Genomic DNA, 12,230 nt, shown 5'->3' with positions numbered 1-12,230 from the left:
AGGAGCCAAGCAATAGCACTCCTGTGATCTTGGGAGCACTCAGAAGCAGGTGGAGCTGAATGGGTTACTGATATCAACCTGTGAGCCCAGCAGCAGTGGTCATCCTTGATCTCCTTTCTCTTCCTGTTTCCTTCTTTACAAGGCAGAGCTGCATTTTAGACAAATCTAAATTATAGAATTCTGAAACACATTGTAAATATATGTAAACATTAAACCATTACTTTGCAAAAATGTGAATAATCTGAATCCTACAAATCTTTAAAACCCATGGAATATCAAACCTGGAAGGGTGGTCAGTCACGTCATTTCAGAAGGACAGGCTCTGGGAGCTACTGTTCTTGATTTTGCTGGTTTTACAGACATCACAGGGTGTTTACAGAACTTAAGATACTCTGAGGTCAGGAGTGATATTGCCCTGTCATTGGCTGAAACGTGGCACATGAGCATGACTTCACACTGACCAATAATGTTCGGCTGGTAAACTGGTCACACAGCCTGAGATCCATTCTGATCCCATGAAGGAAGTTATATGATGTCTTCAGAGATGCATCCAAAGCACAGAATGTGGTCTGCAGCAATGATCTTCATTCCAAGCCATCCCTAGCTCTGGTCAATGCATAAGCTGAGTTCTGAAGGGGACTGTCCCCATCCTGGAAACCTATAGCCCTTGGGAACTGCAAGACAGCTGAATTCCTTCCCTGGATCTGTTGGCAAGATGGCTTTGGGTTTTGTCTACGTTCAAAGGAAACCCAGTTTGTAGCAGCAGGGTGTATACACACACCAGTTTCACTTCAGTTCAATCCAAACCTATTTCCAGCTTCCACAGGACTAAACTAACTTTCTATCTTGAGGCAAAGGAAAACAGGTCACAGCAGCTTCTTACAGAAATGGCATTTGTTCTGACAGGTCTATCAGCACAGGACCTGTCCAGATTTTATCTGCCCTCCTCACACTCTACTAGCTCCTCCCACACACTAATTTTTTTGTTGTGTTTTTTGTTTTTCAAGACAGGGTTTCTCTTTGTAGCCCTGGTTGTCCTTGACCTCACTCTGTAGACCAGGCTGACCTTGAACTCAGAGATCCAGCTGCCTCTGCCTCCCCAGTGCTGGGATAAAAGGCGTATGCCACCACCAGTTCACACTTACTTTCTATGCACTGTTTATCCTCAACTTTTTTTTGTTGTTGTTGTTTCTATTTTGAGACAGGATCCTTCTACGTAGCTCTGGCTGTCTTGGAACTATGTAGACCAGGCTGGCCTCCAAATTACAGAAATCATCCACCTGCCTCTACCTCACGAGTGCTCCGATCAAAGGTGTGCACCACCATGCCCCACTGATCCTTAACTTTTAATGCTCCTTAGGACCTGAGAGAAAGGCAATGGTAGTCAATATCACATATGTGCTCCATCACATCTTTTCAACTTTTTCAGTGACATGCCAAAACCTCTTCCTATCTTTTCACCCTTTCTAGCGTCTCTTGCCAGACTTAATTCTTCCAAAGCTCACTATTATATGCAATCAACCATTTAGGTGCTTCCTCTAGAGAACCCTACCATTGAGACTCTAGAGAACCTTCACCAGTATGAGGTTCCTTTGGGGTAAGCAGATGTTTGTTCCACCATAGGCTAATATAGATGTAATCAAACCGGACAGTTCTTGACTATGTAAGGCATGAAAAAAAGCTGAAGAAGTTAATTCAAGAGAGGCATCAAATCCACTCTATTTCAGCAATGTTTCACCCTCCTTGATGGTGGTTCCATGCTCTGGAGGCACCAGCTCCACCAGGTTCCAGTGTCAATTCCAAGCCCCACTCCTTTGAAGACTACATCCATGCATGCAGGGCAGTGTCCATTGGAGTTTCTAGATCTGCCCTTGAGAACTAAGGACAAGGGAGCAACACCTCCCACCTGTATTTCAAGGCAGATAGCTACCAGATCTCACTGCAAGTTTCTGCCTGGGATGATGAAGTGAGTTCTAAGTGCCAAGCTGGCCTAACTCTCTTCCTTGCTAACCAACAGTGCAGGGTGGTTAGGAGCACTTCCACTGACCAATTCCCTGGGAGGGATTTTATGAAGAGAAACTGTAACATTTACTACAGATATAACTTCAGCCTAACACATTCCTGTTGGGGCCCTCAATACATCCATCTGTCTAATCTTTTTATTCCAAGGGAAATGTTTTTTTTTTTCCCTAGTAATAAATGAGATGGCCTGTACCATGAATTTTAACAGGTCTTATTAATAAAAAACAAACCTGGAGCCAGGTATTGGGGTGAATGCTGGAAGATCAGAGAAGCAGAACAAGCCACAGCTTCCTCACCTCTCAATTCCTCAGCTGATCCTGTTTCCTTAGACTGGAAGCCTCTGTGTCCTTAGCCAAATGAATCTTAGCTGAACTGCTTCTCAAAAGCCTGAAAGCTTAACCAGTTCTAGTTCCTGGTCTGCACACCCTATATACCTTTCTGCTTTCTGCCATCACTTCCTGGGATAAAGGCGTGAGTCACCATGCCTGGCTGTTTCCAATGTGGCTTTAAACTCACAGAGACCCGGATGGATCTCTGCCTCCCAAGTGATAGGATTAAAGGTGTGAGTGCCACCATTTTCTGGTCTCTATGTCTGTCTGGTGGCTGTTCTGTTCTCTGACCCCAGATAAATTAGGGTGCACAATATATTGGGGAACACAATATCACCACAATGGCCCTTTAAGTTATATGGGTATTACAGTCAGCCTTGCATCATGGAATTCAACTATGCACCTTAGGATTCTATAGCATAACTGATTCTGAGAATACAGGCTAAGCTACATGGGGTGGCATTAATAAAACTATTGTTGTGGACTCATCTAGAAATCTGTACCTGGAGCCTCCACTTCCCTTAGGCACCTATTAACTACTCATGGAGCAAAGCTTGTGGCTCTTCAGTGTGTCAGTGTGTGTGCACACACACACCCTGACCACATGTAGATTCTGAGTCCCTCACCTGGAGAAGTACTGGTCAGAGTTCCAGTGAACATCCCCCCCCCTCCCCATATGCATCTACCATTTTCTCATGAATATATTGCATCTCTAGTAGAGAACTGACGTGTCCTTAGTTTATCTTTTGGGGTATTTGACATCACTGTCTCTACTGGCCACATTAGCCTCAATCATTTGCTTTGGAGGTACAGTTATTTGCTGGGCTTTTTCCAGAGATAGTACTTTTCTTCCTGTCAAGACTTATAAACACTGGAGAATACTCTGGGATGACGGAAATATCAGACTGGAGGAGATATGACAACTAAATAGAGTATGAGGTGCTGAATTAGATCCTGAAACAAACAACAAAAAAAGATGTCAGTGGAATACTACAACTTGTGTAAGGTCTATAATCCAGGTATCCTTGCTGTTAGATACATTTCTGGCTTTCTGTGGATAGTTCCTTGTATAAGATGTCAACATCAGGAGAGGAAATGAAGGGGAGAAAGCTCACTAATAGTTTCTCTCAAATTCTTAATGGCAGACTGAATCTGCAGGTGGGCCTAAGAGTGCTCATGAGTGCATGGGTTGTTAAACTCTGCTATAAGACTCTAGCAGATGCAGCCTATTTCATTAAGTACAGCTTGCAAGTATGCCAGCCCAATGCATTGCCTTGCTACCCCTGTGCTACGGGTACAACACACACTGCATCGTGCACTTCTGGGTCAGTGAACCAGCAAAAAAGTGAAGTGGCTAACCTGAGTGCTCACTACAGAACAAGTGAAATGAAGTACCTACACTCAGTGTCTGACCAGGCGCCTGCATCCTGCTGCACTGCCGATACAGCAGAGCCAGAATCATCCATTCAACTGGAGGCAACCACAGAGACCATGCTCTGGCACACATCACAAAGATGGAAGGATGGGAGGGAGGGAGGGAGGGAGGGAGGGAGGGAGGGAGGGAGGGAGGGAGGGAAATGCTTTGAAGACAACAGGCTTTGGAATTCCTGTTCAAGGTGAGTGGCCTTGTAAATAATCTCTCCTTATCCCACTAAAATACTTTTTAATATAAAGAGTACAATAAACCCACAAGAAAATAGAACACAGTAAGACGTCATCAATTTCTGACAGAGGGTCTAATCTAGATAAGAGAAACAGCAGGCCTGGAGCACACAGGAGTGGGGCTCTAGGCCTCACCAAGGGCCTCAGCAGTCTTCACAGCCACCTCACAGGCAGGTAGAACATCTTCCAAGCAAAGGGAAACCCTTGAAGATAAACAGCCCAGATAAAAGGTGTCAGCAACAAGGAAACAAGCTTGCCAAGTCACTAGAGGGGAAAACCATTTTTTAAAACCCTCTCCATAGGCCCAGGGACCTCTGCCAGTTTCCTCTTGCCTTAAGGCCTAAGGCTTAGGCAATAATAATTACCTGCCTAAGGAGGTAGACCTGCCATGCAAAGCAAGAAGCTAACATTTACCACCCACCCCCCAAAAAAGTGGCACTAAACAAGAAGTCAGATAAAAAGAACTGAAAAGAACCCCTAATACAGTTTCCTCAGCCTGAAGGAGAAAATATATTCATAAAACAAACTATTGGACAAAAGGAAAAGGACAAATACACTCAAACTACAATTTGGATTTTCCTCCCCCCCAAAGATAGGATCTCACTATGTAGCCCAGATGGGCCTCAAACTCAAAGATGCACTTGCCTCTGTCTCCTAAGTGCTGGAATCAAGTCTTTGAACCACTGTACCCAGCAAAATAAAAAAATGAGAGCTGAAGATAAATTGAAGCTCTCTTGGAATGAGAATAAAAGGGATTAGAAACAAAGATGAAGAGATTCAAGTAGTCTACTCAAAATGTGTGTCACACATAGCAGGAATCCCTAGAAGAATAAAAATCAGAGAAATAAATTCTCTAATGACTCAAAAGAATTTCCCAGGCTCAACAAGGGCACGCCTACTGAGCATACCTGCAAACTGAAAGACGTTCAAATGCCAAGAAGACCTTAAATTCGTCCAGGGAGGAAAGAGTTACCAGAAAGGAAGGACTTGGCAGAGACTCCCTGTGGACTGAAGAAAGCGAAGACTGAAACACTGTGTCCTGAACTAACCAGGCGTGCAGGGAAGACATCAGGACCTACCTGAGCGGGCCTTAAGAGTCACTGACCCAGATTAGAAAAGGACAAAGCAGAGGTGGAGGAAGCCGAAGATTTAACACTATCCTCGAGAAGTTACAATGTCACCAGGAGCAGAAAAACAAAGGCCGCTAGCAAACAACAGGAAGAAAACAAGACTGGGGGGGATAGGGACGTGACGCTAGGTGGGGAAGAGAGCTCCACTATCAGCCCCGATGTAAACAGAGTGCAGAACGGAGGCGGATGCGCCAGCGAGGCAGAGAGCCAAGAACTACCGGGAGAAGGGGCCGCCTGGGGCGGTAGGGCGGTGCGCAGGGCCCGGGAGCACCGCGCGAGGCTCTGCCCTGACAGACTAGGGTGGCCGAGCGCGGGAGACCGCGTCCGCGCGCCGAGGCCGTGACAGGGCCGCCGGGCGCGGGCCTGGGCGGCGCCGAGGCTCCGGAGCCGAACGTGAGCACGGCCGCCGGGCCTCGCCCGCTCGCTCCCGGTGCCCCGCACGCCCAGCCGGAGCCTGCAGCCCGGGCGGGTGGAGGCGCGGAGGCGGCGCACGGACATTCCGCGGCCCACTGGCCCCCACCCAGCCGGGCGTGCGGCCCGCGGCCGTTGGCGACGGTTGGCGGCGGGGCGGGGCGGGGGCGGACGGAGATCTCGCTCTCGCTCTCGCTCTCGCCCCGCGGGAAGGGGGAGTGGAGGCGCGACCGGCTGCGGGAGCTGCAATTACCGTGTGGGCTGCGGAATTCTCGTGGTGTTTGTCGGGGAGATGCGATAATGGCGTCCGTCCTCGCGAGAGAAGCAGCCGCTCTGCGCAGGCGCTGCGAGCACCTCCCCGCGCCCTGCGCCCCGCCCTCAGCGCAGGCTCCCTGGGCTCCGGGCTCGAGGGCGGAGCCAGGCGGACAGGGGGTGGGGCTTGCTCCGGGCGCCTGTAGCGCGCGCTTTCGCCGACGGACTCTGGCGAACATGCGCAGTTGTCTTCCTGTACTCCGAGAGTTGACTCCTGGGACCCTAATTTCCCCTCTCACGTCCGTGATTTTTGCTAACGCGGTAAATCCTCCCGTGGGCAATCTGAGGAATGTATGTCCTTTCTGAGAGGGGGGTGAATAGATGCTAATGCTGCTCTGATGACTACAAATCCCAGGGTATGCTGTGTGTCGCGCGATGCCTTCTGGGATTGGTAGTCTCGACGGTTGTGATTTGCGTGCTGGGATTTGTAGTTCACCCGGATTCTGGCAGCCGCGTCCCTCACCTGCCCTGAGGGCTGCTGGGACTTGTAGTGACAGCAACTCAGATAGGGTGTGCTCATCCAAACCGCTCCTACCTACTCGCGCCGTGGATCGGTCTCGGACGTTCCGGGATCGTTTAGTGATGTCGCAAAAGTTGTCCGACTCCCATGTGAGCAAGCAGTTGGAGCGGACACTGTCACGGTGATAGCGATTATATGTGACATGCTTATGTATCCTGGAATAGGCGCTCCTGCGGCATCGATGTGTGCTTGTTCCCAGAAATGCCACTAGTGGCTGTTTCTGCACTTAGTCTCTCATTCACCTTCCTCTCCGGGCTCGTTCCTTCCGCATGTTCGCAGTGAGCAATCCGCCAAACCAGGATCCGGGAGCTATTTTCACTTGGAAAGAAAATACTTTACCTTAACTTTCCTGCTCCCTCCTCTGTGCCAATAATAAAGCCATGACTCAGTGCAGCCACCAGCTGAGCGACCTTGGGCGACCCTACTGAGTGCTTCTAGACCACTGCGCTCTGTCTCTCTGGGGCTGGTCCTGGGCTACTTTGTCTCAAAAGTGTCTTGAAGACTTCAACCTGGAACTGTGCTGTTAAAATAAGACCTGTCATTTACAGAGATGAGGATGAAATCCAAAGAGGCTAAGAAATTGCTGGAGGTGGCAGCTGGAGCCAGGAGGGCAGATTTTGGGCGTCTATGTGAAGTCTTACAATTTTAAGTTGCCTCGCATCCATGTAGAAAGCAAGTTGGCAGCCTAGACTATGTAGCAAGTTCCAGGACAGCCATATCTTGCAGCGGCGGCTGGGGGATGGGAAGTTGGGTGGGGTGCGTCGAAAAGTCAGTTTCTCTTCTGGGAGCAGGCGCCATCACCACGGACAGCGCCTCTGTGCAGTATAAGAAGGAAGTCTTACGTAACTTCCTTCTGGTGACCTCGGGCCCTTGGGACTGCAGGATACAGCCTACTTGATAGAGGCCACCCTAACACTCAGGGCAAATATGTCGCATGAACCACCTCACAGTCATGTGTAACCTCCTGGGACAACCTGTTTGCTCAAACTACCTCATGAAATTTGTTTGCACTTGATCTTAGGTCAAGGAACCACAGGAAAGGTCAAGGAACCACAGGAAAGCTGCATGGACCAGACCCTGGACTTCAATAAAGTCCTTAGCCTGCAGGGTCCTTTCCTTTTCACTCACCCAATTACCTGACTTCTAGACACACAGTGCACCCCCAAGACCTATACAAAAGTCTGTTTTCATGTTGTGTCCTGATCATTTTGCAAAGTGGTCTCCAACATAAAGATCTGAAATTCCAACTGACCCAGACTCCAGGGAAGCATTAGAGCAGCTACAGGAACCAAGCCCAGAGGTACCAAGAGGAGCTTGGGCAGAGACTCCTGGAGGATACCCTACTTACTCCCAGCACATCTCAATCAGCATAACTCTTTAACTGTAAGAATTCTGAACATGAATGCCTGACTGCATGGAAAACATAAAGTAATGGTCATTCATGGTGTGTTCAGCCCAGCATCCTCGTCTCCTCCCTCTCACCCATGACTTTAGCTTTACGTTCTTCTCCATCCCAAGACTTCAAATGCACTTAGCTGAACGATTGAGCAGATGATTGAGTGGTGAGGAAAGGGTGGAGGGGTAACCACTAGCCAGCAGTGAAGGGGTAAATGAGGGCCCATGTGCCAATACAATTAGATCACAATCAGAGATTAAGCTAATCATAGCCAGAATCCAGAACTGGGGTGCTGGAGTGCTTGTGTGTGTGTGTGTGTGTGTACATGTGTGTGTACATGTGTATGTACGTGTGTGTGTGTGTGTACACGTGTGTGTACATGTGTGTGAGTGTTCTTGAATGCTTGTGATACCCATGCTCCTCAGCAGTCACCCATCTTGGTTTTTGGTTGGTTGGTTGGTTGGTTTTGGTTTTTCGAGACAGGCTTTCTCTGTGTAGCTTTGCACCTTTCCTGGAACTCACTCTGTAGCCCAGGCTGGCCTCGAACTCACAGAGATCCACCTGGCTCTGCCTCCCGAGTGCTGGGATTAAAGGCGTGCGCCGCCACCCAGCCACCCTTCTTGTTTTTGAAGACAAGGTATCTCAATGGTACCTGGAGCTTGCAGGGTAGGTGAGCCTGACTGTCTAGTGAGCTTCCCCAGCTCTGGGATTACAAGCCCACCCCACCATGCCTGGCTGGTATACCTGGGTTCTGAGGCTCAAGTCTAGCTCCTAATGATTGCAGGGCATGCACTTTACCAACTGTGCCATTTCCCCAACCCTCTTTTCTTTTGATGTCCTGGATGTTATGTTACGTTTGTTTTATGTGTACACACACACACACACACACACACACACACACACGTATATATGTTGAGAGGGTTGTCTGAGCACCATAGCACCTCATGAAAATGAGAAAGGACAACTTAGGAGTCAGTTCTCTCCTCATCTGGGTCCCAAGGATCAAACTCAGGTAGTCAAGCAGATATCTCTTTTTTGAGACAAAGTTTTATCCTGGAACCCAGGCTGGCCTTGAACTTGTGGTCCTCCTGCCTCTGCTTTCCCCGTAACTGGTTGACCAGCTTGAACAACCAGGCAGGCATGGCTCAGTTTTCCTTTAGTGAATTGCCGCTGCTCTCAGATCTCAGCCTTCTCCTCTGGGAGCTTTTCCAGTCTCAGGCACACACAGGGAGGAGTAGGTAAAGAACTTAGCAGAGAGCAGGAAGTGAGCAGATCATCCCGTGTGATGAATGGCTACCAACCAGCCATGTTTTACGAGGATCCCTAGCCTTTGTGGAGAAAAAAGTCCATGTGTACTAGGCAGTGCCCCTGGAACCCACGCCCATGGTACACATAAGAGGAAGGCTGAATGTCTTGACTGAGAAGCAATGGGAAGCCTTCTCAAGGTTTGGAGAAGGGTGAATGTGCACAGATTTGTGTTTTGAAAAGCCATTCCACCTGGAGTGTTGGGGAAACAATGGGGGTCTGCCCTGCTTACCTGGGGAAGGGCAGCTGTAGAGACTCTGGTGGGGCCCGCCAGGGTGACGCAGGCCTGGGGTGGAAGGTAGAGCAAAGACGTGGACAGAAGGGAGGTCCCGACACTACAGGCTGAGGAGGGAGAGAGGGATCCACACCATCAGGCCTGGACTTGCCCTCACATGGACAAATCCACAGTGCCCTGTCCTGAAAGGCTGCTAGCCTCCACCCAGGTTGTGGGGACAGCCCCTCAACAGTGTCTCCTTGCAGCTGGCACACCCAGGCCTTTGGTAATCACCCCCTCCTTGCCTACTTCACACAGGATACTGGCCCTGAAGACTCTCCCACTAGGAACCAAAATGACAGTTCAGGGACACAGGGAGAGCAGCTTTCTGTGCCAAAGAGAGTGGCTGTGGCCTTCTCCAGGTGGGGACAGTGGCAGCAGCAGCAGGGCAGACTGTTGACATGCTCACTGGTGGCTCTAAAATTGGCTCACCGAGGAGCCCGCTTGGCTTCTTGAACAGCCCTTCAGAAGTGGGACCTTGACCTTCCTTCTGACCTTTGAGCTGCTAGACCAGAACTCCACGATGTCCTAGACTACTCACCGGGGCTGGGCCTTTAGAAATTAGCAGCGTCCACTTCCTGAGTTCTGGGACCCTTGCCCTTGACTCACTTAGCCCCAAGCTGCCCTGCAGAGAGAATCCCCAGCCAACACCTTCCAGGCAGCGACAGAAAGTGCCATATCGGAAGTGAGGGTACCACACCATGGGCAAGCACGGCTGGCACCACAAGGAGCAGAGAAGAGCAGGCGCCTCAGAGCCCCGCCAGAATGCACACACGAGACCTCATGAGTCGTGGTTGTTTTCACCTCCACCTTCAGGGCATGTCCTTGGACAACAATGACAGCCGGAGTGCAAGCTCCCATGGAGGCTTCTGTCCACCAATCCCCAGCCACCCCACTGTAGCCAGCCCAGAGGGTGAGTGACAGGCCCTTCTGTGATCCCCAAGCATCTGCTGTGTTCCTCACGTGTGTCCCAGAACTTCAGCAGCAGTGCGTGGTGAGATTTTGTTTATGATCTAACAAATAAAGCTTGCCTGAAGATTGGAGTGGGGAGCTAAGCCACTAGTTCGCCACAGAGGCTGGGCGGTGGTGGCACACACCTTCAATCCCAGCACTCGGGAGGCAGAGGCAGGCGGATCTCTGTGAGTTCAAGGCTACCCTGGGCTACACAAGATTGATCCAGTCTAAAAGAGAAACAGAGTCAGGCAATGGTGGCACACACCTTTGATCCCAGCACTAGGGAGGTGGAGACAGGAAGTGATAGGGCTGGACGGAGAGAGGAATATAAGGGGGAGGAGACAGGAACTCAGGACCCTTTCAGCTGAGGATTTTGTAGAGGTAAGAACTAGTGGCTGGCTGCTCTGCTTCTCTGATCTTTCAGCCCGATATCTGACCCTGGGTTTTTATTAATAATAATAATTTAATAAGACCAGTTAGGATTCGTGCTACAGCAGCATAGGGGTCACATGAGCCCGAAGACTTCCTGCTTGGCCACACATTTAGCTGCGCTTTCTTTCCAGCTCAATCTCCTCATATTGTTTGTGGGATGGGCTTAAAATCCATGGGCATCCTGGCCTGGCCACTTGCCAGCTAGGAGGCACTCCCAGCACAGGCCACGACTCTGAGCGGTTTCCTCCGTCTACAGGACAGAGATACAAATGCCACAGTGTAGAGGCCAGCTTAAGGAAATACAAGGAGTCCATTTGTGCCAGCAAGATGACTCACCTAGTAGAGATGATTGACACTAAGCCTGATGACCCCAGGCCCCACATGGCGGAGAGAACTGATGGCCACAGGTATCCTCTGACCTCCACATGTGTCTGTGCATAGACAGGCACAAAATAAATAAAATGTAATTTAAATGTGTATTCCTTTGTTAAGTGAACTTGTTGATTATATAACTGAATATAAATAAAAATAATAAAGGCAAAAATTAAAAACAATACAAAATATAAAGCCCAATTCCTTTCCTGTTCTCTGTGTCTCTCTCTGTCTCTCTCTCTCCTTTCCTCTCTCCCTCCCCCCCTCCCTCCTCTCTTCTCTCTCCCCCTCTAGGGCCCACAGCTCACCCACAGTCCATCCCAATCGTCTAGGTTTTGTAGATCCAAGATCTGGAATCTGTGATGTGAGACTTCCCTAAACTCTCACAGACCCACAGCTTAAAACAATAGTAACGATGAAAGCACTCACATGCCTTCCCGTCCCTGTGGGCCCCCCTTAGGAAAGGGTATTGGAGAACAGGCAGCTGCCCCAGCCTGAGTGAGGCTTCCTGGGGCCGACACAAAATCCAAGCAGCATGGCCAAGGCCACCAAATACACTTTGTCCCTATGTGGACCCTTCACTCATGAAAAAGACACTGTTGGGGTTGGCAGCAAACCTCTGGGCAGAACCCAGGGGCTTGCCCACGAGAGGGTATCCTACCTCAGTAACGACATTTGGATCAAGTGGGCTCTAGGCTGTGGAGATGGGCGCGAGGCGTCTCCAGCTGCCCTCAGCAACCAGAACACCCTGTCTCAGCCCACCCGGCCACTTTGGCCCTACTAGTCCTTATGCTCCTGACCCTGCCATCTTCTGTCCCCTTCTGTGGTAGCCCTGTACCTGCACTACATGTCCCCAAGACAAGGTCAACACCACAGGGGGGCAGGGACTTCGCCCTCACCCATCTTCCATATTCTTCCCTGGTGCTCTTGGGGGATCCCTGTCAAGTTTACCTCTCTGGCTTGCCCAGCTGTTTATCAGACCAAAGCAGTGACCCGAGTGACCTGTTCCCAGCCAAGGCCACTGGTCCCCAGTCATCCACTCCTGAACTGGGACAGGTAAGAGTTGAAATTTAACCACTAGGTTCAGAGGTTTCGATGAGTTCCTCAAAAA

The 12,230-nt window shown here is 49.9% G+C and overlaps 1 protein-coding gene across 7 annotated transcripts in view; it reads right to left on the bottom strand.

The window, feature by feature from the left end:
* LOC114700960 (BTG3 associated nuclear protein) overlaps nt 1-5,910 on the bottom strand; it is a 76,568-nt gene extending 70,658 nt beyond the window's left edge. For 4 of the 7 annotated variants that reach the window (XM_028880829.2, XM_028880828.2, XM_028880830.2 and 1 more), the window contains exon 1: nt 5,808-5,909. The gene's annotated coding sequence lies outside the window, so the exon portion shown is untranslated. Of the gene's footprint in view, nt 1-5,807 lie in introns of all 7 variants that reach the window. The other 3 variants (XM_028880824.2, XM_028880827.2, XM_028880831.2) reach the window with 1 other exon arrangement.
* Nucleotides 5,911-12,230: the final 6,320 nt, after the last annotated feature.

This window comes from Peromyscus leucopus, chromosome 5, assembly GCF_004664715.2.
Source record: "Peromyscus leucopus breed LL Stock chromosome 5, UCI_PerLeu_2.1, whole genome shotgun sequence".
NCBI classification, from domain to species: Eukaryota; Metazoa; Chordata; class Mammalia; order Rodentia; family Cricetidae; genus Peromyscus; species Peromyscus leucopus.
Note: the sequence above shows the minus strand (reverse complement) of the source record. Positions and strands in the feature narration are given on the sequence as shown.